This window comes from Motacilla alba, chromosome 2 (assembly GCF_015832195.1).
Source record: "Motacilla alba alba isolate MOTALB_02 chromosome 2, Motacilla_alba_V1.0_pri, whole genome shotgun sequence".
Lineage (NCBI taxonomy): Eukaryota > Metazoa > Chordata > Aves > Passeriformes > Motacillidae > Motacilla > Motacilla alba.
In genome coordinates, this window is record NC_052017.1 from 71,294,458 (window position 1) to 71,319,955 (window position 25,498).

Genomic DNA, 25,498 nt, shown 5'->3' on the forward strand with positions numbered 1-25,498 from the left:
AGCTCTGCTACACAAACGTGTAGTGGAATGCATTCCTTTCTACTTATCTGCCAAACTTAAAACTTCCATCTTTTTTTTTTTTTTTGAGATTTCCATACAAAAGAAAGTTAAATACAATATACAGTAAGAAACATTTATTTATTTTGATCTTTGACTTGAAAATTGCCTAATCAGGGTGTCACCAGACTATGATTATGTGCATTTTTATTACTCTGGATTTTTAAAAATTGTTTTTTGTAATGTTTAAAGTTTTTGTTCTCTAAACAGTTGACACTGGAGTGGACAGTCATTGTCTGGAGTGGGGAAGAGAGGTAAAATTTCTCTGAAATGGATGAGGTAATGTTTACAGACTCATAACCAGGCTGTTATTGGTGCTGTTGTTTGCTCTTCAAGGTTGGGTTAACAGTGTAACTGCCATGGTGACTCTCTGGAAACCTGGAAATGCAGAACAGCACTTTAGCAACTAAAAAAGACTGAAACCTAGTGCTAGCTTACAGTTCTTCTCATAGCTAGAAGAAATATTCGGAAGAAATCCTGCAACCTCTGAGGCTGTCTCTATTTTCACATTGATAATTTATGATGACAATTTTCTCAGGCTTTGTAATGACACCTCAGGTGGACTGTCTTGCTCACAACACAGAGCTTGGCCACAATGGGGAAAAAAGTGCATCACAGCCTCACATGTAGAACCTGAAAAACCTTAAGATACTCTGATACTTTTGGGTGCTAAAAAGCAAGCTCAGAGTAGCTTTCCAAATGACAAATGTTTTCCTTCGAGCCTAGGATGAATATATACATCAGCAGCTATTTTTCAACTGCTACTTTTTCACAGTTCAGCCAACTTTGAATTATTTGTGTTGGAACAATATCTTAAAGAGACATAAAAAGGTGTGGGTTTAAGCTACACTGTCATGACGATCTTCCTTGAGATCATTGCATGTAATGATTAGATCTTCCCTAAATCTCTGAATGATAAGCAACTGGCTATACATATAAGGGCTTCAGACTGTGTCTCTAAAATTATCTATGTGCGTAACTATTTGCAAGATTGGGCTTGTCTAGGCTAACTTGCAGGCACCAGAGTTAATTCTCACTCTAGCTTAAATTAAAATTTTTTTGCAGTCGTCTGGTACCTTCAGAGCTTTGCCTTGCCAGTACAAAAAGAAGCAGCGACTTGAAATGCAACACAGTTGGAGAAAAATTCCAAACTCCTGAGATGAGAGAGATTTGCATTGATGCACCTGGCATCCACACCTCCCAGTTCCAGGGAGCTGGCTGTCACGCATTCCTGCTCTGCTCCCAGCCCGGGACCAGGCGCTGCGCAGCACTTGCTGCCTGCCATTCCGAGGAGCCGTGCTCTTTGTCTGCAGCTCCGCAGGGCTGCGCAGCCAAGGGCGCTGAGGAGAGCCCCCAGCTCTCCCCGGCGCTGTCAGCAGCCCCGCCGGAGCAGCACCTCATCCATCCTGCTGATGGGCTGCTGCTGCGGGATCTCTTCCTGGCGCCGGACTTGGCGCTTGCACGGGTACCAGCCAGCGCCGGGACCTGCAGCAGAGCACTGAGCCCCTCCACAAAGATGGTCTTATCACCTCGGCATCAAAATCAACACTACCGCTGTCAAACACTGCCTGGGAAAGACATCTGCTATTTAAATGTATTCTAGCAGATGAAAGGAATGGAAACATAAAACCCAAACACTTCCCTTTTTTCCCAATGTAATCAGTATTTTTAAGCAGTTTATCTGCTTATTAATAGGAAGGTTTTAAAACATTTTGCTTGAGCTGACATTCTTTAATTATAATATTCACACTGCTGAATATGCAGTCACACCAGCAGAAGCTCTATTGTGAAAGAACACGCAGATTCAATCTGTTTCTTTCTGTGAATTTTTCTGACTTGGTCTTATTTTTCCATTCATCATTATATTTTTGTTTGCTTCTCACATTTCTTTTTAAATGTGTGGGTTTTTTCCTCTTACTCTGTTGTTCCACTTGAAAACACCAGGATTAGCATGCAGATGTTTTTTTTTGATCAGAGACTTTTTTTTTAATCATTTCCATTTTCCACAGTCTATTTGGGTAGCTGGGGATTTTTTTGTTTGTTTGCTTTTGACCCTGTTTTGTTGGGTTTTTTTTTTCTTTTCTTTTTAATGTGCTCCCCTCGTCTGAGTGTAAACACCTTCTGTTTGCTATTGTTTTCTTAAATCAGCATTTTAGAAAATTAACTTCTTCTAGTTAAATAGATCATGAGCTATGCTAACTCTGCCAATAATCTAAGAACTTCCATGTTTTTAGTGCTTTGATAACTGTGAAAGCTTAGGTCAAATGGTTTAGGAAGGTTTAAAAAAAAAAGAAAAAAGAAAAAAAAGGGTAAGGTTTCAGCATGCATGTTGTTTGTGAAAAAATTGTGCTGTAATACCTTCAAAAATGGCTTTTAGAATTCACGTAAGTTACAGGATTTACTGAATATAGATCAATGAGAAAAGAATTCATATTCCTTGCCAATAAGAAAGGACCAACTTCCTATTTTTTATTTAATTAAAAGGAATGAGCTCTTTAAATGAGCTCCAGTTGGAATTTTGGCTAGGTCGTTATCTGCAGGCTATCGTTCACAGGAGTTGAATTACACTTAATTTTTAGAAAGCTGAGAAGAAAAAAAAGACATTCAGCATCTTAGCCCAGGGAAACTGCCATCGAATGCTGCTTTAAGAACAAGAAGCAGAAAGAATACAACCCAAGCCGTTACCACCCATGAAACTTGCAACATCCACCTTTTATAAATCTATATTATAAACACTGAAGAGGTTCAGGAATACCTTCTCTCTTGCATTAGAAGGAGTGATCAATGGATTTTACAGGGCTGGTATTTCAAGATCAATTTTTAATGTCAAGAAACTAAAGTTGGGGGTGGGTGTTCTTCCATAACCCTGAACATTTCCAGTAACTAAGATATCCACCACTGCTGTGTAGTGACTGTATATTTTTTTAAGAATGTCCGTGCCTGAAGCATCCATGGACAGGAAGCTCATCTCCACACCATCCCTTACAAGGAAAGGCAAAATTGCCTGCAGTGACATGTGCTGGGCAAGCTCAGAATGCCATGAACATGTTATCTGGGGGCATGGCCAAGACAACAGAAACTCCTGTTCATTTCCAAAGTTCATGCCTAACACTTTGTAGGGTCCCTCTTCTCCAAAATGCCTTTGTTCCCTGAGCGGCCACAGCAATTGCATCACTGTGTCCTGGCACCCCGAAGGAGCAGCTCCAGGGCAGCTGCACAGAGCCTGGAGTTCAGTACTGAGAAAGCACAACATGCACAATTTAGTTACCTCTTAGAAAGTATCTGCCACCACCTCTTCCGTGCAGTAGACTTAATTCCTGGAAAGGCTTATTGGTTAAAGTTAAAAAAAGATTATATTGAAATGTGAATTGTCCCTTGAAGGTTTTTTACAAGTAACCAAATGCAAAACAAAACAAAACAAAACAAAAAAAAAACAAAAAAAACCAACCAAAAACCAAACCAAAACAAAAAGGACAGTGCTTTTTACTTTGTTTCTAAACACCTTATTAAATATGTGTAATTTTTTAAAGTGTTTAAAAAGCTATCTTTTTTCCCACAAAACAAAGCACAAGGTTATCTATTACCTGAAGCTATAATCAAGTTAATATAACAAATCTGTTTTTTCCCTGCAATCCTATTTCTTCTTGCCCAAGTAATCAATTTTTGGTGACATCACATACTTCAAGGAGAAAACACAGGATGACTCTGCTACAGCAGTACAGCAGAGCAGCAAAGAGATTTTTTTTTTTTGGTCTTGCTCTGCAATATGTAACTGAAAATGCTTTGGGGGTTAGTCAGCTTTCTTTAAAGCAATGGCCATTAAAAAATGTTTTCCCAACCCTTTTTCTGTGTCCTATCATGTACAGACAAAGGCAGAAGTCCCTGTAGCCCTGCAGCCCCTTTGCACCAACAAAGCTGAAGCAAAGGCAACGCAGGCAAGATACAAACCTCTCCCAAGCAGGTGTTAGTGGGGAAATGTGGATGTGTGCCATCTCATGGGAGGGACCTGGGTGCATGAGGTTATAGAGGGATTATCCTTAAGATGCTACCTTCTATCTTGTAATCCAGTGATTTTCTTTCCCAGCACAGCAGTTTATTTCAAGAAGAGCACAGTTTAGCATCTCTTTGAACATACCATTATTCCTGAATGTATGGTAATTAGTTCCTGCTTATGAAGCACTCGGACACAGAGGAACATGCAAGTGTTAAGTGTCATTATCATTCACCTTTATTTAATACATTTCTGTTTTATTTAGCTACTTGTGACCAAGGCATTCATGTGTTTTTGGCCAGGCTGCACATGGATGAACTAGTGAGACCACAGGAATGGAAAAGTGGAGTCCTGATATATGCCTTGCTCCAGAAAGCTAAGAGATAAATTTGCTGGTAATAAGCAGCTAGTTAGCAAGAAATTATAAATGCTTTTAATTAAATTTACTATATTGCGAACCCCAAGTCTCCAAAGTAATTGTAAGCTGGACTAACTTAAAAATAACGTGAGACCATTCTTTTATATTTTTTTCCTTTGGTAGACTTCATGTTTTCAAGGCCTTCTTCACATGCAAGAGCCAAGGATTTAATTTTTTTAGTAAAATCCATTAGTAATACCATCCTTACCTTAACAGGTCAGAGCTTTAAGGAAATCAATTCTAAGAGTGGACAAGGAGTGATATACACAATAAATCTTCAGAAGAAACAAACACCACCCAAACCCTAAAATATTTAATATTCATTAATTCTAGTCACATGAGCTGACAATTTCCTTAAAATCTATGAGTTAAAATCTCAGCCTTGCAAACTCACAGAAGTCCACTGAAAATGTCACCAGGATCTCCTGGTGGAGAGTGGGGGACCAATAATTCAATTTAACAAAGAGTAATTGTAGTTCCTGTCATTTGGCCAGACAATCTAAATGACAGAAAACAGGACCATGTCCTTTTATAAATTTCATTGGGTTTGGCTTTTCTTTTTTCCTTGGAAGAACACTGATGTGCTTGTCTGATTAACTGAAACTTAAGGCTGAGTTATAGATCTGACTTGGATTTAAGTGGAAGAAAAAGATATCTGTATGGGATGAAGAGATACATGCTTTATAGGTGCATATACATCTATTTGTGCGAGGGCAAAAATCAGCTCTACTTACAATTACATGCCATATAGTCTTTTTTTTACACGCCTGTGCTTCTGTTGGGGTGCATATCTAAAAAGCTTGTGCACTCAGACAATCGTCAAACCCCTGTGTCCAGGTCTGCAAATACCTATTCCAGTGAGTCATCACCAGCTTCATGAAATAATTTTCCATTGTAAACTTGCAAGTGATCTGCTCTGGGGTATAAAGACCTTAAAAGGCAGTGATAAAACGCACTTTAGGAGAAAAAAAATTGAACTCAGCATGAGCTCACTCATGAAAGGAAGGGCACTGAGACTCAAACCTCAAGTTATCCAATTCCTTCTTTAAAACGTGGTCTCTAATGGGTGGTTGCAAAACTGTATTTTTTGTGCTCCTTTCCTGTTCCTCCTCCATCAGAGGAGATATCACAACTTAAAGTTCTACACTCAAATTTAAAAATGTAGCCTAAATACATCAGGTACATATTTATGTACTGCAGGTCTTTCGCTGTATGACTAGAATGTGAGACAAGTGAATTCCACCCTGAGATTAGAGACTTCCCTGTAGTTCTCTGCAGATATGAGAAAACACAGACCACAGGCTCTTAGAGCAACTCAGGGGCCCAAAAGTACAGGACATTTTTCCATGATAAATCAGCTACCTCAGAATGTGCTTTTTCTTTTCCCCTTTTAAATTTTCTTTATTGGTGCAATGCTTCTGCAGTATAGACACTGTCAGCTTCAGAGCTTGAAAGTTTATTTGTCCACAGAACAGATAATGCAGAAATAGCAGCAATGAAGAGTTTATTCAGCCCACCTCACCAAGGAGCCTAGAGATCACTTGGCAGTGCCATCCTCCACGCCACTTTTGCTTCTGGTTCATGGGCCAGCACCAATGAAGATCTCAACAGATGACGCTATTAGTATAACCCACTACTAATTATCTTTTTTTTCTTTATGAAAGGGAATAAAATACTTGTTTTGCTTACACAGTCCTGTGAAGAGCCATTAGGTGGTACTAATGGTGCTTTTGACTGCTGGCATCTGCTCTAGATGTGGTTCGATTAGGGGCCTCGAAGGCAGAGGGCTTTTAAACACCCTTTTGCTTGCCAATCCCCGGAGGAACAACAACTACATTGGTATCAACGTACTGAAAGATGTGTGACACCAGCCAGCAAGCCAGGTACCCTCAATGGCAGAGTAACACTTTATTGAAAGAGACAGGCAAGTGAGGGCAAGCTGTGAAATAAAGATGCAGAATTTCTTGTGAGGCCTTTTAAAATACTCTTATTGAACTACCTTGTCCAGGTAGGATTATTTAAAAACTTTTGGAGAGTATTTTATTCTGTCCAAGAATATCACTCCCCCAAAGTGATTTATCAATCCATCATACCGTGGGGAAAAATATAAATTATAGGAGTGTATTTTTTTTTTTTTTTTAAATAGACAGAATTTTAAATGTAAAATACAATCACTTCCTCTGCAAATTCTTACCCTTCTACATTGCTTGTGTTGACATTGTGTATTTTTTTCCAGTGCCAGTGGCCCCTGAATAGTAATGATGTAGGACAAGCCAAACAGTCACACAGTACTTGTCCTGAGCAGGACTCTGGGTAAAATGTTCATTCCTGTGTCTACAAGAACTGGTATTATAATTACAATCTTTTATTGTATTTGGGGCTTTTTTCCCTGATAGAAGAAAACCCAAAATATCCTTTACAGTGTGAGATGGTTGCAGATCATTTTCCCTCTTTGCTTGTGGCTTTTAAAGAGATCATTTCTGCGAGGAGCTAGGATTCAGCATCCTATTTTTGGCACAGTGTCCACGCTTCTGACTTTGCATGGGAAGGGTTAGAGCTGAGAAAGCAAAGCTGAGTATTTATATCACATAGGTATGTGAGCTGCGCCTAGAGCCAAGCAGTACAGAAGACTTGCACTGTATAGGTAGACACCCCGTTCTGCACAGTGGACAACAACCAAAAGGCTGCCTCTGTGAAAACATATTCCGGCCTTTTGGCATCCTTTCAGACAGGCAGAAACAATGCATAGCCCAAATGCTCCAAAGCATCCTCTACTTTGCAGTTGCAGAGGCCTGTTCTCTAGCTGGTAAAGGCAATGACAGTTCCTTAAAGTTACTAGAGTTAGACATGGATTTACTCCAAATTAAGGACTTGGCCGAGATTTTTTTTTTTTTTTAATGCATTAGCAGATGGCAAATATGCACTGAGCACAGAAAAACTACTGGTTTTTGAGGGCAATGGTTTCTTGCAATGCTAATTTGGGGCTTTATGTTTATGCAAGCTAACCTGGAGGGACACATTTCAGAGCTGGGTTGAAGCCGCAGAAAGACTCAAGCAGCAAAGTGCAGAATACCAGTAACCCATTTAAAGCCGGGTGTGTGAATGCAGAGTTGGGTGTCTGCTCGTTCTGAAGAGATTCAGAAAATAAGGCAGGAGCAGATGTTAAGAGATCACAACTTTATGTATTTCCCTCATTCAGTCATGTCAAGATGAGACCATTTGTGAAACTTTCAAAAAAGGGAAGGTACTTGGCTTTATGTTTGGATTCCGGCTAGTTGACACTCCACTGCAAGCTGATGTCCACATAAGAACATTTTAGAGCCCTGTTGTGTGGTGGAAATCAACTAGTAAGAAGCATCCAAAAGCAGATGTTGAGAGATGTTTACAAACCAGGTGCTGACAGATTGTTTTCATCTAGCAGTCCTTTTGACAGATATATCTGCAAACTGTGATGACACAGACAACCTTTCCCTCTAAACTCTGTTAACCTTGCTGCAGAAAGTAACCTGGGATAACCACAAAATAGCTATTGACCAAGGTTGAACAGCTTATGTACTTCTGACAGTGTAGTCACAGAATAGGAATAAAATGAAAATCAAAGCTTAGAGAAGAGGTCATTTTCCTGGCAACAATCCTACCCACAAATACAGGGGATGTTATTCTCAGAGCAAAATTTATCCTGAAGAAAACTGAAGTCACACAGTATGGTCTCCTGTGACTCCCAGCAAATATTTTGTGTTTCACTTTTTATTTCTTACTTCTTTCTGTTATTTTCTTTAAAGAAATGTGATATTCTGTGTTATGCCTGATACCATGCTGTTCCTACACATAAGACATTCTTGTGTCTGTCTTATGGTCAGACCTGTTTTTTGGTTTTTTTTTTCTATTTCTGATTCATTTAAGGAAACCAGGAAGCCATTTTTGTGAGTGAAAAATCACAGACCTCACCTGCAAATTCTGTGCGCAGAAGACTCAAAACAGGGGCTACAGAATGTCTCACAATACTGCAGGTCTTCAGCTATCTTTTTTCATAAGTATGCTTTAATTGGACAAAAGTGTAGCTGACATGTTTAACTTACACATCTATTAGAAGGCAGAACTCACTTAACCACTTTCTTCTAATATGATTTCCTGTGAAGTTAGCCATATTTTGGTCAAATAATCCTGCAGCAAAGACTGATTTCTCTGAACATATTTGCCAGCTGGGACTCTATTAGGTTAGAGCACTGCTTCCCACAATTAGGACCCGTGGACATTAATGTCATACAAATAAATATGTGTTGCTGTAGAATATATTTGATAACTAATTCACTGCACAGATTAAGTAGAAACTATCCACCCACACTGTTGATTTCTGTGTCTCTGGCCACAGAAGTCCCATGATATTGTTCCTGCTCTCCGGATACATGGCTGAGGATTTTTTAATAGGAGAGAGAGAAGAGAAAGTGGGGAGAGCTGACTGCTCTAAGTTCCTGGGCATGTCCACTGTTGATAATTTATTCATGCATTTTCTTCTGCTTCCGTGGTCTGGTTTTTCAGCTCATATTTATCATTACAGCTCCTTGGAAGTCAATGGAATAATATTCGTTTGTCTTCTTTTGACTGAGAATATGACTGGATAAAATTTTAGTCAGAACTGAAGAATAAGCTAGAAACCTTGAGAGTTGTTAATCCAGCATCTAAGGGGCTTATTCCTCTCAGGTACTGCTCCCTGATTCAGCACAATCTTTTCAGCATTTGTTTAAATCCCTCTGTCAATAATGACCCACAAGCACAGGCTGAAGGCAAGTGTCACAAGAAAATATTCTGACTGCAGTTCTTGGAGTCTTTCTAACAGCAGATTATTGAAATGTTAATGCAGCCCTAAAACTTAAATTCAGTTTAGCACATCCTGAAAAGCCAGGAAAATGGGAAATCTTTATCTGAATGTGGTAATGCTTGGTTTTGCTCTGAAGAACCAGCAGTTTTCAGATTATAGCTCTAGTATTTTAAAATTTAGGAGCCCTTAAGACCAAGACAAAAACTATGCTATTGGTTGTAAGGACAACCATGGACATGCTGAGGGTTCAAATAAAGTAATGAAGATCCTTAAATATCAACATTTCTTCAGAACCTTTTAGTGTCTTACTTACTAGAGAAGCTCAGGAAAACCAAATAATGTCTCCCTTGCTGTGAGCCAGGGGAGTTCATAGCCCCTAGCTGACAATCTTTACCCTTAGCTCTACATGCTATGACCACCACTTCCAGCCCTTGGTGAAATGAGTGTTAAATTCACTGAAGAGTATCAGAAATGGAAATACACAGGGAGAAAAAAAGCAAAAAAGCCACACAATTTTCTAAAGCAACTGAACTTGGAAAAGACAGACAGTAGGGGAATTAGGACAGTTTGAAAAGAGGTAACAGAACAGGCCATTGTTACTATTTTCTATTTGAACATTAAAACAAAAATAAGTTTAAAAAATCTTAGCCAGAAGTAGAATAATTTCCACTCTTCTCCACTAAGCTACATGTCTTTGGCCTGATTTCCTGTACAGGAGAGTAAGCAAAGTTTGGCCAGCAGATCTAGGTATCTACTCCTCACCCCTTTCCCACCTGGTACCATGCTTCTTTCTGGGCTGCCTCCGTGAGAGCAAAGAGCAACAACAGAGCTCCTTCTCTGTTGCATCCCAGAACATAGCAGCAGAATCACCCTCTGCTCCTCTCCCAGCAGAGGTGGACCAGAAGCAGCCTCATAAGCAGGACTGGGAGGCTTATAAAAAACTGAGACAGTGGGACGGAGTTGCTACTGGTTGCACAAAGTGAATGTCAAACAGGAAAATTCCCCTGTGGGAAGGTATGTCAGGTGAGCCTTGGTCCTGTACATCTGGATTTCACTCCCCGAAGTAATGTTAGCTGGACATCATTCAGCTCCTGATCTAGGAGATCTCAGCCTGACCGCCAGCTGCAGATCAGTCTCAATGGACTTCACGGACAGTGAAGAGCAACTGAACCCAGCACGAGACAAAAGCCATCACTTTGCAGGATCAAGCCCATCACAGGATGCAAGAAGCAAGTTATCCCTCTGACACATGTGGGGATGAGGTACCAACCTTCAGCACAACAAATTGGTGCCTGGAATATTCACAAAAGCAACATTTCCAAGGCAGCAATAATAATAATATTAAAAATAATAAATAATGAAAATATAAACCTGGGTATGGTTTCTCTTAGATGCAAATCAAGATTTAAATATAAAAATGATAGGCTTCTGTTAATCCTTCTTAGGAAGTCATAAATTGTTAATCAGACCTTAGGCAGTGTTGTTTAATACCAACTTTAATAAAATAGCTGCCTGAAGCAGAAAGACAGTTGGGATCCTGACTCTAAAACTTTGGTAACCTCATCCACTTTTTTGTAGCCTGAGGCTCTTACACTACCATTGATACTAACTCCTTTGAAATGTGCTCATTTTTTAGGTTGCTAAATTATTAAACACCTTATTAGTTGAAAGATTAGATGGAAAAAAGTCATCTCTGTATGACGGAAAATGGATTGGAAGAGGAAGAAAAAGTTGAGGGAATATTTACATAAAAGATACAGCTCTGTTGTTGATATACAGAGGTAATCCATAATCCATAATTCATTTAAGAAATGAACCCATCAAATTACATAACTACGCATGACAAATTGCTACTGTTGAACCATCCTACAATAAATTACAAGGAATCATTCCTGTCAAGAGTGTATTTTGTTTGAGACTAAAAAAAGCAATGTCGCTACAAGGTTGTTTTCCCTCTTGTTCCATAGGATTTGTCTATCACATACAATCTCTCACACTTCCACCATATAATTTGATTGGGGTAGAAAAAGCTCCTTTGTGTGGAGTAACCAAAAAGTCTCCAAAATGAAAATTACTTTGAAAATTGTGAGAAAAGGGGAAAGGATGAAAAGGAAGAATGTTTCTTCCTCATTATTTCTTAATACTATTTGTCAGTCAGGTGAGCAGGTCCTTAGAGTAAAAAATAAGAAACAGTCATTTCCTGAAGTGTGATGTCTTTTTAGTGTATGTCCAGAGCAGCTTGTTAGCATACTAATTGTTTCATTTAATATGCAATACAGAGCATACTTACTACTTTGAAGTGCTTATTCATGATGTCATGGATATTAGTGTATATTTCTTAATTACACAACAGAACAATCTTTCCTCTTTCAACCTACACTTTCTGCTGCTCTGATTGGTTTCTCTAACTAGCCAGAATAATCATTTTGCCACACAGAAGCAGAAAAGGGAAAAAAAAAGTAAACAATTTTAAAAGCCATTTTAATTTAATAACAAATTGGAAGCTGTATTCTGTGTTAAATTAGCACTGCAAGCCTCATATCAATTCAAGGCAAGATTCCCTGTTCGTTACTGCTTAATTAATCAGTCCTGTTTCCATCTAAATGAAAAGTTTTCTCTCCTCCCTATCATCTCTAACATCTCATTTCAGGCAGCATATCAAGTTAATCTTGCTTACATTGGCAACTTATTTATAATGGCTCAGTTCAATTATTTGGTTGGAGCATGGTGTTAATAACGCCAAGGTTGCGGGTTCAATCCCTGTATGGGCCATTCACTTAAGAGCTGGACTTCAAGATCCTTACGAATCCCTTCCAGCTCAGAATAGTCAGTGATAATTCATCCTATCCCAGTTTCCAGATAAACTCTGCTTGGTCTCTGCTTTGTTTTGGGCAGCTTGAAGTCAATGGTAAAACAGCAATCACAAGAGCAAGGTCATCCAGCCTCATGATGAACCCCCAGTTTGATGACAAACACCTACTTCCAACACACTGAAGTCTTTTGAACTTTTGGTTTCCTGGTGTGCCTTGTCCTTCTTGAGGAAACATGGCACTTAGGGACACGGTTTAGTGATGGACTTGACGGTGCTGGGTTAAATCTTGGACTTGGTGATCTTAGCGGTCTTTTCTAACCTAAAACATTCTATGATTAGAACGTGCACAGGGCTGAGCATAGAATTATTATCTTATAAAACAACAGATGAATATATAATGTTCCCATGGAAGAAGACAAATCTGTAAGGGAAGGAGAATATGGGAAGTTGGGTGGTATCTGAGAGCATGACCTCATTAACCTTTATGCACCATATCCTGGAAATAAAGCTTCAATAATCATGAGTCCTGCACTACCATCAGTAGTGTATATAAAAAAGTACCAAACATTCCACCATGTCACCTTTGAAGGAAGTGAAAAACAGGACTTGAACACCATCTGGTTATGCTGACCCCACCACTCCCAGAGCTGGAAACTGCTGCTGCTTCCATAATCTGGTACTTTATACCACCACCAGCAAAGTACACTAACAGTGAGACTTAACAAAAGACCTCTGGTGTTTTGGATTGCACCAAGCTGGCCCCAGGCAAACACTTACTGAAGATGCAGTTGCTCATACATGCTAGTCTCTCCACTTGCCTTGCTCAGTTCAGCCTTCAGAAGTAAGTTTTCTGGCTGCTCCTAATGCTGGGATACCGCTTGCCCGTGCCAGGATACCTATTGTTAACACTGCGACCTCCCCCAGGCACCACCACGGCTCCAGCAGCTCCATCCACAGAGACCCACAGCCTCCGAGACGTAACAGATACTTGCTCGGGTCAGGGCTCGAAACTAAATCTGAGCCTGAGGTGTCTGCATCACATGAAAGCTGGTTTTAATGCCAGCTTGACAAATATAAATACTTCTGCAGTAGACACAAAACACACCATATTAAGTGACCATTCCAAGAGGATGAAACCTGTTCTTCCTGAATAATTCCAGTATTTACTTTTGCTCATCCAGGACTCAGGATGTTATTGCAATAGGGAAGAAGGATGTGCAGCATATTTTAACCTTCTAGATTTGCAGCAACCAGCCTCTGACCTCACATTTACCAGCCTGGTTGAAATTACAACCTGCTGCCAAGGAAAACTCTGTCATACATTAAAGTAACTCCAATATCAAGTAGCTTTGAGATATCTGACAAATGAATTATGGTAGATTAATGAGAAGCTGCTTCAGAAATCCTGCAAAAGAGACCCTTACATGTTACAATATGGTAATGCATTTCATTTAATAGCAATATAAATTATGTGCTGAGAAAAGTGGGAGCCTCTTGCGTTGTTTTGTTGTGTTTGTTTTTGTTTTTTTTTTTCCAAGAGGAACAGAAATCCTTCCTATAAATCAGAGTACACACTTCTGTTTCTGATGGGAAACACCACTCTGAAAAGCACTGAATTTCAAAGCTGCTTGAGATTAGATTGCCTGCAAAATTGTGCTTATGGCTGTAAATATTAATAAATATGATACACTGGGCCAGCTTTTTTTCAGATGCTTATGCTCTGCTTCCTCTTAAGTGCAGATGACCTGAAGACACAGGCACCAGGAGGAAGAATCTGAGCTAAGAATTGGTTTTAGAGATGCAGCACACAGTGACACTTGCACAAAGGAAGGATGTTCCCATTACATGCCAGCAGAAACAGCCAGGAAGTGAAAATCTCAGTCCAGTCCTCTCTATCCCTTCTGCAGCTCCTGATGGGAGCTGACAGAGACTGCAGAGAATCCTCCTCCATGCTGTACAGATGATCCAGGGATCATCTGCTGGCATCAATGGGAAATTATGGTTATTCCTTACATAGGTTTTCTTTCCATCCCCACTTAGTGTAGTCTATTATTTAGGGATACAAATTATATTAATATTTGGCAGTCATGTTGTAGTCACTATGAAAATAATTTCAAAGTTGTAAACATTTCATTACAAACCCTGACATCTTGATCAAGAACAACACTCAAATATTCAAACAACCTTGTAGACTTCCGTGCAGTTTATTGGTACTTTTAAAAGCAAACTGCTCTGGGACCAGGTATGATAAGTCAGAGAGAAGAACATGCCTTGTTTATGGCAGAAATAACTTGGTAATTATCAGCAGTGAGAAGGGAAATACCATAGCAGAGCATTCATATTATTTAGACTTAAATGGAGTTTAGATGAAATACAGGGCTTTATAAAACTGGTTGGCACAGCATGAATTGCTTAAAGGGATGTGGCTGGTGGACTTAAGAGTTGCTTCTGCATCTTTTTCCCTTTCAGCCCTGACAGCTAAATTGAGCACCAATTTCACAAAAGAAATTTGCTGCCTGAAAGAGATTCTACCTCTATATATTCCTGCTCTGTGATCTGCCAGGGCACTCCTCACACTATGAAAGTGAGGAAATAGGTTCTCTTGAATTCTTGTAGAGCTTGATCAGTTTGTCAGGCCAGCTCCAAAAGCATTAGGTCATAGTAGGTGGCACAGAGCTCAGGACCTGGTACTGCTTCAATCTAAACTGGCCACATAACTTTTAAATTTAATGCGTCTTTTTTATGTGTCTTTTTCTACCTCTCCCTCTATTTTATTTACACTAAGATCAATACCTGTGTCAGGGGTATTGGTGTACACCATGTCCTTATTCAAGTAACTTCCCTTTGACTCACCTTCCTATCTATGTGCTAGGAATACTATCCTTAGATATTTACAAAGCAGGGGTGCTTTGAAATGAATTCATGCAGGCATGGACATGAACAAGAGGTAGTGTGGTATGACCTCTGGCTGCCCCAAACCACAGGGAGCAGCATGCAGAATAGGCAGCCTTTTATGAGATTTCTTTTTTATCCCCTTCTCTCCCACAGGCATAAGTAGGTGGGAATGTATGAGGCAGGGAATGGTAAAGAAACTCTGTGGCCAGTCCAACTCGGCCAATGCAGAGAGTAAGGTCATTGCCACCTTGCTTGGGGACAGCTCAGATTACTTTCTCCTGGGAATAAGATACTCAGTCTTGTCTCAGACAGTTCTGGAGCTACCCAGCTTCCCCCCCCTTCCCCACCACAGAAAACATGGCTGAACAAACAAGCAAAAAACATCCAGAAAATCCTTTGGGGAGAGATTGTCAAAGCAGATGCAAGAAGCCCTTGAGAAAAATAATTGGCTTTCTTTTGGATGAAAAAAAGAGACCCAAATCTGACTTTTCCCCCCATCCATTCTTTGATCAGCTACAACAACTGAAGAGAACAGGAGAGAGGCAGGCGGTTTGACTGCAAGCTGTACTTGCTGCAAGAGCCAGGTTCAGCATCCCTGCTGTGTTATGATCTCTTCCTGTGACCTTGGGCAAGCCACTCACCTTCATGGTGATTTGCTTCCCCTGCTGTAAAACACGGCCAATTATACAGGCCACCCTCACAGTGGGGCCATGTGGTGAAGATGTGGAATTCTGGAATACTTGAACAGCTTTTGCGTTAAGGCCTCATGTCAATGAACTACACCTTGTCTCTTACTTGAAGTGAGACTCCCAAATGTGCACAGAGTATCTGTGGGTTCTTTTGGGGTTTTTTTGCAGACTACAATAAGCTATATCATTTTCTATTTGTCCACGAAGGTACTTGTGTCAAACAATGATTGCCAGACTAATGACACCCTAAAGTTACAAACCACCAGGCACTCAAAGCGAATCAATTCCGTGAGGAAACAGATTTCACCTGAGTCCTCAGGGCAAAACTAAAAGCAACCATGCTTTTAATTATTTTTGCTATGGTATTGGATCTAAGAGGATGAGGGAGGAGGAGACATCTTTCTAAGAGAGAGGGTTTTCCCTAGAGTCAGTACTGTCAGTACAAAGCACCAGTGCTGCAATGCCAGCACCCCAGCTGGGGCCCACTGGCACAAGTGGTTCTCCCACCACTCCAAGGCCTCTCATGAAAGTCTGGATCACCATGACCTTCAATGCTAAGTGGAGTTACCATCAGAGGCAAGTGTTCTCTTTAAGTTTGGTGTTACCCTCACAACAAAGCAGAGCTACATGGTAATGATCGTGTTGTTTAAGCAGCCTTTGTGCTTATAGAAGCTATTAGCTGACAATTGTAATGAGGGAACAGGCAGCTCTGCTTTCCACCAGACAGGCACGAACCTGCAGTACCTGGGGAAACTTGACTAGTGTTTAATTTTTGTGCTAATTTTCAATTCCTGCTGACCCTTCTCCTAGGTCCTCCTGCTCTGACTCTGTGATTAGATACAGAAGTGGGAATGCTGGAAAGATACACCACCTATTATCTCAGAGGCAGCTGTAAACATTACAGCATGATAATGAAATTAGTTTAGCTGAGAGGAATTACGGTACCCAGTTAGTACAGGATGGATCTCATTCACAAAGTGCTCTCTTCTGTACATTGCGGTGTGTCACCAGGGAAGAGCTGAGGGGTTATGATGAGTATTTATGTTGCAAATGAAATCTAATTGTCACATTCTGGCTAGAATTTTCTGACAATATATAAATATATATGCATATCCTGACAAGTCGGACTAATTAACCCATAAAATATTTGCCCACAATGCCAGAATAAAGCCATTATTGAACAGGTTACTTAAAACATAGCAAGGCTGGCAGTGTTCTCGAACGGGACCAGATGGAAATGTATATGCACTTTTTGTCTGTGCGCCTGGTGCAGAGGAGGGTATGGAGAGGGTGCCTTGTGGCTGGGTGTGAAGAAACATAATGCAGCATCACTCTATCTTGGATGTTTCAGCACGGTGCTATCAAGTGCTCTGGCACCATCACAGTTAAGCAATCACTTCTTTGCTTAAAGATTTTTTTTGGAGATCCAACATCCTAACTCAGGAAGGACACCATGCCAGTTGAGCGTTTTTCATCCAGACAGGGCTCACAGGCTCCCCTCACCCTTCTCCCATTGATCCTCACTGCTGCTCAGAGGGCTGCAGCTGCAGAGGAAACTATCCTTTTTGGTTTGTTTTGAGAGAGCAAAGTACTCAAGGAGCAGGCAGCTCCACAAGACTGGATGTACCGACGAATAGCATTAATTCACACCATTCTGTAAACACTCCTGAAATTCAGTTATCCTATTTTCTTCTGGGAATGCTCTGACTAACAAACAAACAAAAGCATAAACTCAAATATTTACAGTCTTTGTTTGGGCCTTTCAGTGCCAAACGCACAACCAGGAAAATAAAGTGGAAGACAACAGTGGCAGCCAGCCCCACCTGGAATAAGAAGATGATCACGGATACAAAGATGGATAAACCTGCCTGAAATGAGATGGGGAAGTAGCTGATGGGTGATCAGGATCAGGACACATAGCAGTGTCCTAGAGAAGCTTGGGAACCTGAACCTGGATGGAGTCCCAGCACATATCAGCCAGTCACTGGGGAAGAAACAAAAAGAGATTCTTAGGCTGAGATTTATGGCATAGAAAGCACAACTGGATGTGAAGTACTCACACTCAAACTTTTAAAATGCTTTTATCCAGCAGTTTCCTCACCTAATTCCACTGCAGCAACACTCACAGTACAACCCAGAGAAGATGATTTTTCTGCTGATGTTTTGTATTAATTACGCATTCTTCAAGGTGTTTTTAAAACAGGGACTAATAATCTGCCCTGTACCTTTCGTTAAGCAATAAAGACAACTAAAAGCTACATTTATTACTAAATGTTCATACTACATTGCATCTCTCCCCATCCCAAATAAAACAAGGCAAGATGCCATACCTTTCTCATCACACAGCATATTTTTTTTCAGACCCCTTGGAAAGGTCTGCTATGACTAAGCATGCAGCATGAGCAAACCAGCTGCTACTGGATTTTTATCTCAACCAGAACACATTTAAACTTGAGAATGGTGTTTATAATGCAAACTGAATCCTGCATAGAGTCAGCAGAAGAGATTTGTTCTGTGTGCCACAGAACTCTTCACTTTGTGCACAGGATGGGAGACTCACTTTAAAGATTTACATTGGAAAGATCCTATATTTGGCCTCACCATGGCAGTCAGGATAACCTCAACTGAGTTTATCAGCCCTGTTTCTAAGAGCTATGAACCCAATAAATTATATAGGAAAAAAGAAAAAGGAAAAAAGAAGTAAACCTCAAATGATGCAAAGCCTTTGAAGACAGAGGAACAGTTACTGCAGCTAACTAGGTTTCAAGGGGTTAATGAAGAAGTCTTCCTAACAACCAGCTTCCAGGGCAAAGCCTTTCCCACATGCTTATGATAATCAAAAGATACTGAAAACCAATTCTACTTCATTCTGGTATAATTGCAGCAGAGCCACTAGAGGAATTGTAACCATTATGTAAGATGAGGCACCATCACAGTGGGGCCTGCTGCTTCAAAAGCATTCTACCCACTCTTTTTTATAGATTTCAGCTACCTTTCATTTTAGTAATTAGCTACCATTTCCAAGGAGATCCATAAGTAATTTCCTGCACATCTTGAGCCAGAATGCTGCAAGATTGCACCAGAAAGGTAACATAATTTAAAAGCAGGCAACAAAGGGCAGGTGACACACTGAAAAGTTCAGTTAAGCATGAGACAATCACCACCATTTCATTTAACAACAGATAAATGTTGCTTGACCACCACAAAGCACACAGGCAACCACCAGAAAACCCAACTGTGGTTCCTTCCAAACCCCAAAATACTGCAGGAGTCTGTTAAGAAGCAGCATATCAGCGTGCTGAAAACTTCTTCAGTCAAAGCAAAAATGATAAAGCACACTTGAGGGGACAGTGGACTGGAGAGAGGCTCCTGTGCAGAGGAACCCAATATGCCCTTGAGAAGAGGGCTGCTCATTTAGAGAAGGATGTCAGCTGGTGAGAGCACAGGCACATTCATAACTTCTATCAAGTTCACATTAGTTTTGAGATCTTCTGCAGAAAGCAGGGGAAAAAAAACCCCACATGTGTATGTTTTGCTTTGAAGGAAGTGTCTCAACTAAATATTATTGAAACAGCAGATGGCAAAATGCAAACTTTATGAAAGGGAAGGCTGCCTTGAGCGGCAGGTTACTGCTTGCATGAAAGAGCTGTGCAAGGGAAGAAGGGAGGGAGGAAGGGAGGGAGAGAAGAGTCAGAAGTTAAGATGCACATTTCTAGCCGAACAACTTGGTTAGAAAATGATGACCGTGTCTATAAATATAATCTTTAGAGTGCTGGCATGGAGATATGCAAGAGCTGTGAACTGGTGTGAAAATTAAAATACCTAGAGGGACTAATAAGTCCCTATGGGGACCCCAGTTACTTAAATGGCTGCAAAGGATAATTGCAGAGAGCTACAACAGGACTGAATCAATGCCATTTTCCTGGGGAAAAAAAAAAGTATTGCTGCTCTGATTACGTTATTCTGAAAAGAGTGGCTGCTTTCCTCTTCCCTCTCTCAGCTCAAAAGTCAAGTGCAAACCACCAGAAATATGTCCAGAAAGATTATGGTGCAGCTGAAAGCCAGAAGTTGATGAGATTATATATTTACTGGTGCTGTGTCAGATAACATCTGAGAGGAGAGGAAAAAAAGATTCAGCTTTGCAGTCTTTATTAGCATGTTTGGGCTCTTTACAGGAGCTATCCAATTGTGTCATTGCTGCCAGGCCTTTAAAACTGTATATATCCATGATAAAGGAATCTACTTAATCTCGATCACAAGCTTCTGAGCCCTACCCGACTCTCCTGTGACATGCAAACTTATTGCCTTTAAACAGGAATTAGAAAAAAAAAGAAATTAACAGGGATGCACCATTACCCATAGCATTATATCGCTCAGGAACAGATGTTAATCAATTTTATGGAATGTTTTAAGTAACATGCAAGTACTTTTTTAAAGAACTGTCTGCATAATAGAGATTTCAGCCCAGCAAATACAGGAGATAAGCCTTTATCTTGACTGGGAGAGCTGTGTCTATTTTGATTAAAACCAAGGAGGTCTGCACGATCAAGCAATTTTATTGCCTTGAAATTATGTCATTTGCAGAATGGTACTACACACAGTCCTGTGTCAAAAGAGAATGGAAATAACCTTGCTCTTGATTGTAACGTTCTCCTTGCACAAATGTTCATGCATGTAGCTCATGAGGTACACATGTAGGATGTACATTCCATCCTCAGAGATTCTTGAATAGACAAGAACTGCTGTCTTTATTCCAGCTGTGCTAGAAGAACAGTAAATTTGGAGAAAGGACTGACCTTACACTCTGTAAGTAATTTGTGCTACTCAATCTCTCATGCACTGCTAACAGAACTTTAAAATCCCAGAACACACACTAGTAAAAGGAAAAAGGTGTCTATCTTTCAGATTTGTATAAAAGTAGTAGCTGTGCCGTTGTGCTGGGAGTAATTTCGGTCGTTAAACTTCTCGAACCTTGAATGTCATACATGGAGTTACTTAGGTGACCATCCACTTGCACTTAAAAAGTACTGCATTTTACTCTCCGTAAAATATGGATTTTATTGCAGCAGTGACAGAACTCCTTTCCACAGCCACTGACCTCTACTGCTATTGCTTATCTCTTGACTCGACCTTCTGCATAAGAATACACAGATGTAGTATGCAAACTGTTTTCCCTGTGCGCGCATGTAAGTAGGTGTTACATACATATGAATACATAAATAGTTCAACCTAGCTGACACAGAAAGTATGTTACCAGCTCCTTAGAAACATTTACTACACCACAAAATTCAGTACTTGCTTTCTGCAATTACCCAACTTCTTTCCTGTAAAAATGCCTATACGCCTACCCTCTTACTTCCACCCCCTCCAGCACTCCTCAACCCGTTCTTTTATCAAATGAAAGACTTCACATTTGTCAATTCCTGTAACGTCCCCCGATCTGCTCGCTCTGCCCCCTTCTTTTCACTGAGGGAGCGCCTCAATTCAACTGTGCTCTACATTCAGTTCTGCACTTTGCCTCGGATTTCGCTCGTGATTCGAAGGGCTTTGCCCTGTATTCATTTCAAAGCAACTAGGCAGTATCAAGAAACAGAGACAGACTTTAAAAATTATTACGTTCTAGTTATTCATCCTTTTGCTGTTGTTATTACTAAGTATTACTGTTATTCTCTTCCAAGCACACACGACCCTTCTCCCGCTCTCACCACCTCTCCTCGCCCGAAGTGTCTTGCTGGCGATGACAATTCCCAGGAAAACGCCGCATCCCTTCGCCCGACTTACAACGCCGGCAAACGTGGTCCCCACACGCCCCTGAGCGTCAGGCAGGGCGCGGAGCCCCGGGTGGGGGTCACCCCAGCGCGGCAGTGGGGACAGAGCCCTCCGCAAGACAGCTGCCAACTTTGCAAAATAAGTGCTGTCCCTCTCCTCCGTCGCCCCCCACCCCCCCTTAATTAGCATTCCCAATAAGCACGGCAGAAAGAATAAGAAGGGGGGGGGGGGGGTGGGAAGCAGAAGGCAGCTGGCTGGTGAGAGCTCCAACTTGCCCCTCCAGAGGTGCAGAGCCGCATCTCCTTACCGGCACGCAGGGACGACGCGGCCGAGCTTCGCTGGGGTCGGCGGCGCGGCAGCGCAGCTCCCCGGCCCCTTCTCCCGCCGCTCAGCTTCCCCGCCTCGCACTAGGGCTCCCGCTCGGCCAGCAGCACTTTTTAACTCCGGCATGCAGGCAGCCCGAGCCGAGGGGGCTCTCTATCTGATTGGTTTCCATTCACTGCTCCTGATTAATAAAAAAAAAAAAAAAAAAAAAAAAAAGAGAAAGGAAGAGGGGGAGGGAAGAAAAAAGAAAAAAAAAAAAGCCAAACTCCTCCCTCTCGGCTTGGCTCCCTGGCAGGCGCGCACACACACCCGCACATACGCGCACCCGCACCGCTGGCGCCGGCGCTGCGGCTGCCGAGGCTGCCGGAGCTGCCGCACTGGGGCCGGGGGGGCGCGGAGCGGGCGCGGAGCCGATTCCTCCGAGCGGCCAGGGATTTGCAACTGAATGCGGTGGGAGGGCAGAGGGGGAGGGTTGTGCCAGCGAGCCCCCCTTCCCCCCCGAGAGCAGCTCCGTGCTTGAGGTGGAGAGCCGCCAGCTTCTTCCCAATCGTTTGGTAGCGATAGCTAAAGCGGAATAAAATCGGGGGAGGGGGGATAAAGAGGAGGCAGAGGCACGCTCCTCTGTTGTGAACTGTGTGTTTGTGCTGTGCGGCTTCTCATCCTCCGAGCTGGTCTTAAGTCCTTCTCTCGACATCTGAGATGCCCCGCTGCTCTTTTCCCACACTTCCCAGGAAGTTCCTGGACTTGATGAATCAAGATATTTCGGTGAATTATTAATGGAGATGACACTTCGTGGTCGCATGTGGCGGTTTCTATGTGAATGGAAAGCAGCAGAGGGGGATTTTCCAGGTGCCTGCGTTTGCTTGGTCCCTCTCTTCCCAGAGGGCTCCCCACTCAGGAGGTTATGACTAATATTAATGCAGAACATACTGAAATCTCAGCTTTTGCTTTTTGGACTCATGGAGCCCTCTGCACACATGCATTTTGTACAGTCTCTCCCCCCCCACACCCCCCAACCACCTAAATACAGCCTGAAATAAGGCTTTGTGTTTTCTTAATCTGTATTTTAAATTACAAGGTGGAAATTGCCAGCCCGTTTATTTTTTACCTGACAAGAGTCCACTCCAATTCAGCTGCACGGTGTCCCCTTAAGATTCATAGGAAATGTTGCAAGAAGTGAAGCTCTCTGCCATTTGCCTCTCGCATCTCCACTGTCTTAGGTTTGACCTTTATGATTTTTTTTCCCTGCTAGTAAATCTAAAGTCATCTTGTTTTTCTTTCTTTTTCTCTTCCTTTTTTCTTCCCTTGCTCCTATCCACCTTCCACAATTTCTACATGTTGTATGTCTTACGGATGGGTCTGTCCTGGCTCTAAGCCATCTTTGTGTCCTGTTTCTGGACTATTTCAAGGCTTTTAGTTTAATTTAAATACCCTGAGCACCAGGAATTCAGGTAGCAATCTTGCTGCTTGTGCTCAGTGCTGCAGCACCATGTTCGCAGCACCATATTCACAGCACAGCTGAAACTGGTGCTGGGCTTGTTGTAAAATGTGGACTATGTAAAATTTTCTCAAGGAAGGATGTTCTTTAATGTTTGATTGTTGTTTGACTGTCAAGATCAGTCAACAAGAAGGGACAAATAATCTATGAAACGCAGCTAACAAGCATGCTCTAAGTGATGTCCAGGTGTTAGAAAAACAAATTACTTGTTGGTAGAATTGCCTTGTTAAGGGTTAGGGCCTGACATGATACAGTGATCTTGGACCTAGGGGAGGGTTACCAGAGCTTGGGAAGAAGGATGTTCCATTAGTGGACACAAAGAATGCAGAATTTCTGGACCACAAGGACAAGTGGCAAAACTCCCAAGGTAAGGAAGAAGCTAATAAAGATAATTCAGCAATTGTGCTGAAATAAGCTCCAACTGGGTAAAAGGTAATTCTGGCAGGCAGAGATCATGACTGCCAGCTCACGGATCATCGACCCAAGAAACCAACTCAAGAGAAAGGTTGAAATAAAGATTAATTAGCATGAGAAGCAAGAGAATCATTAACCAATAGGAGATGGGATACTATCTAATAGAGAACTATGTCACTTGTCACCAATGAACACTAACTCCTTTGTTTGCTGAAATGTATAAATAGTTAAAATTTGAGAGCTGGTGTGCTTGATTTGTGGAATACCACCAAGCACCCAGGCTTGTGCAAATGTGAAGACTCTCTTGAGTGTGTAATTATTGGTTTGTTGCACACCAGGTAAGAAATCTGATTTTTGTGGACAACAGCTCCTTAAGAAAGCCTTCAAGCTATTTCCAGCAGCCACTGTGCTGGCAGAATTAATTATTTTAAGGTCTCTATATGATACTACAAAAGGCAAAGTAGTGTAAAGAATCTGCATTCTGCTTTATGTATATTTGTGAACTCAAGCAAATCACCCTGAAAACCCACTGAGGTACCACTGCCATTATCTGGCCATTTTAGTCTTTCCATGGCTGAGATTTTCCCAGCCTGGAGATCATTCTGGTTGCTCTTCTTTGAACTTCCCCTAGTTCCCTCATTATTTTCTTTTTTTTTCAGCAATGACAGGTCAGGAACTCAGTGAATATTTGCAGAACATTCCCATGGGAGCTTTCTGGACACAGTCTATCTCTCTTTATGACAGACCACATTTGCAGGCTTTCTTGTTCCCTGCCATATTGCATTGTCGATTCACTGCCCACTCTAACCCTGAGGTCTCCTTGGGCATTATTCATTCCTAGATGCATCATATTCTGATTAGCCTTAGTAAGGCTGCTTTTATTATTTTTTTTAATTTAATTTAATTTTTATTTTCTCAGACAGAGTAGAATTAATAATTTCCAGGAAGTACTTCTGTATTTTTGTTAAAAAGGGAAAGTTAGTGCAGGAACTAACGCGTTGTGTTCTCCATAACACGTGCATAAGATATTTTCTATGTCTTCTAATCAATTATATGAATTTGTGGTTCGCAATTTGAAGTCCATAGCTATGTGAAGAAAACTTCTTTCATTTTTGAGAGGTATTGTCAGGATGATGCTTTTCTTCCTCAGCCCTCTTCTATTGACAGCTATAATGATAATAGAATTAGCAGATTAGATCACATCACTAGCCAATGAAGAGTCCTGTATAGCTGATACATTAGCTGAGTGAAAGGCGCAGCTAGGATTGTGAAAATTGATCAAGATCGGCTGAAAACAACTTCCATACCATGAGGTGGAGAATATAAGAAGGTTCAAAGAAGAACTGAATGTTCATGAATCTAAGACTGCAAGACTGAAAATGAGACAAACATTGTTTGCAGCTCTTGAACCAATCTTGTGTTTGAAAATGAGAATAAGTACTCAAGGTAAAGCATTCTGTCTCAATGCCTGTCTTGTCTGTGGCTGTTCTCTTAAGCGAGCATTCCTGCCCATGGACTGACAAGAATTAGCCAGAACAAAGATCCCAAGTGCAGCTTCTGCCTCTGCAGTCTCTGTGGAATGCCCAAACCCTTCTGACTGTGACCAAAATGTCCCTGAGTCTCAGTCACCAGCACAAAAACAAGATGCAGTGTGAGCTAGGAATATATGGCTATATTCTTTAAGCTATTTAGGTGAAATTCCATTTCCAAACAACAGGAGATGTCTGTGTAGGATTTAAAGATTAAACAGCCACTTATGATTCACAACAAGCTATAGTATCTACAAAACATTCTGAATGTCTCACTTTGTAA

The 25,498-nt window shown here is 41.3% G+C and overlaps 1 protein-coding gene across 5 annotated transcripts in view; it reads right to left on the reverse strand.

The window, feature by feature from the left end:
• CDH6 (cadherin 6) overlaps positions 1-21,971 on the reverse strand; it is a 103,526-nt gene extending 81,555 nt beyond the window's left edge. For 3 of the 5 annotated variants that reach the window (XM_038127392.1, XM_038127393.1, XM_038127395.1), the window contains exon 1: positions 21,758-21,971. The gene's annotated coding sequence lies outside the window, so the exon portion shown is untranslated. Of the gene's footprint in view, positions 1-21,386; positions 21,658-21,757 lie in introns of those variants that run through there. The other 2 variants (XM_038127390.1, XM_038127394.1) reach the window with 2 other exon arrangements.
• Between the last annotated feature and the right edge of the window lie 3,527 nt (positions 21,972-25,498).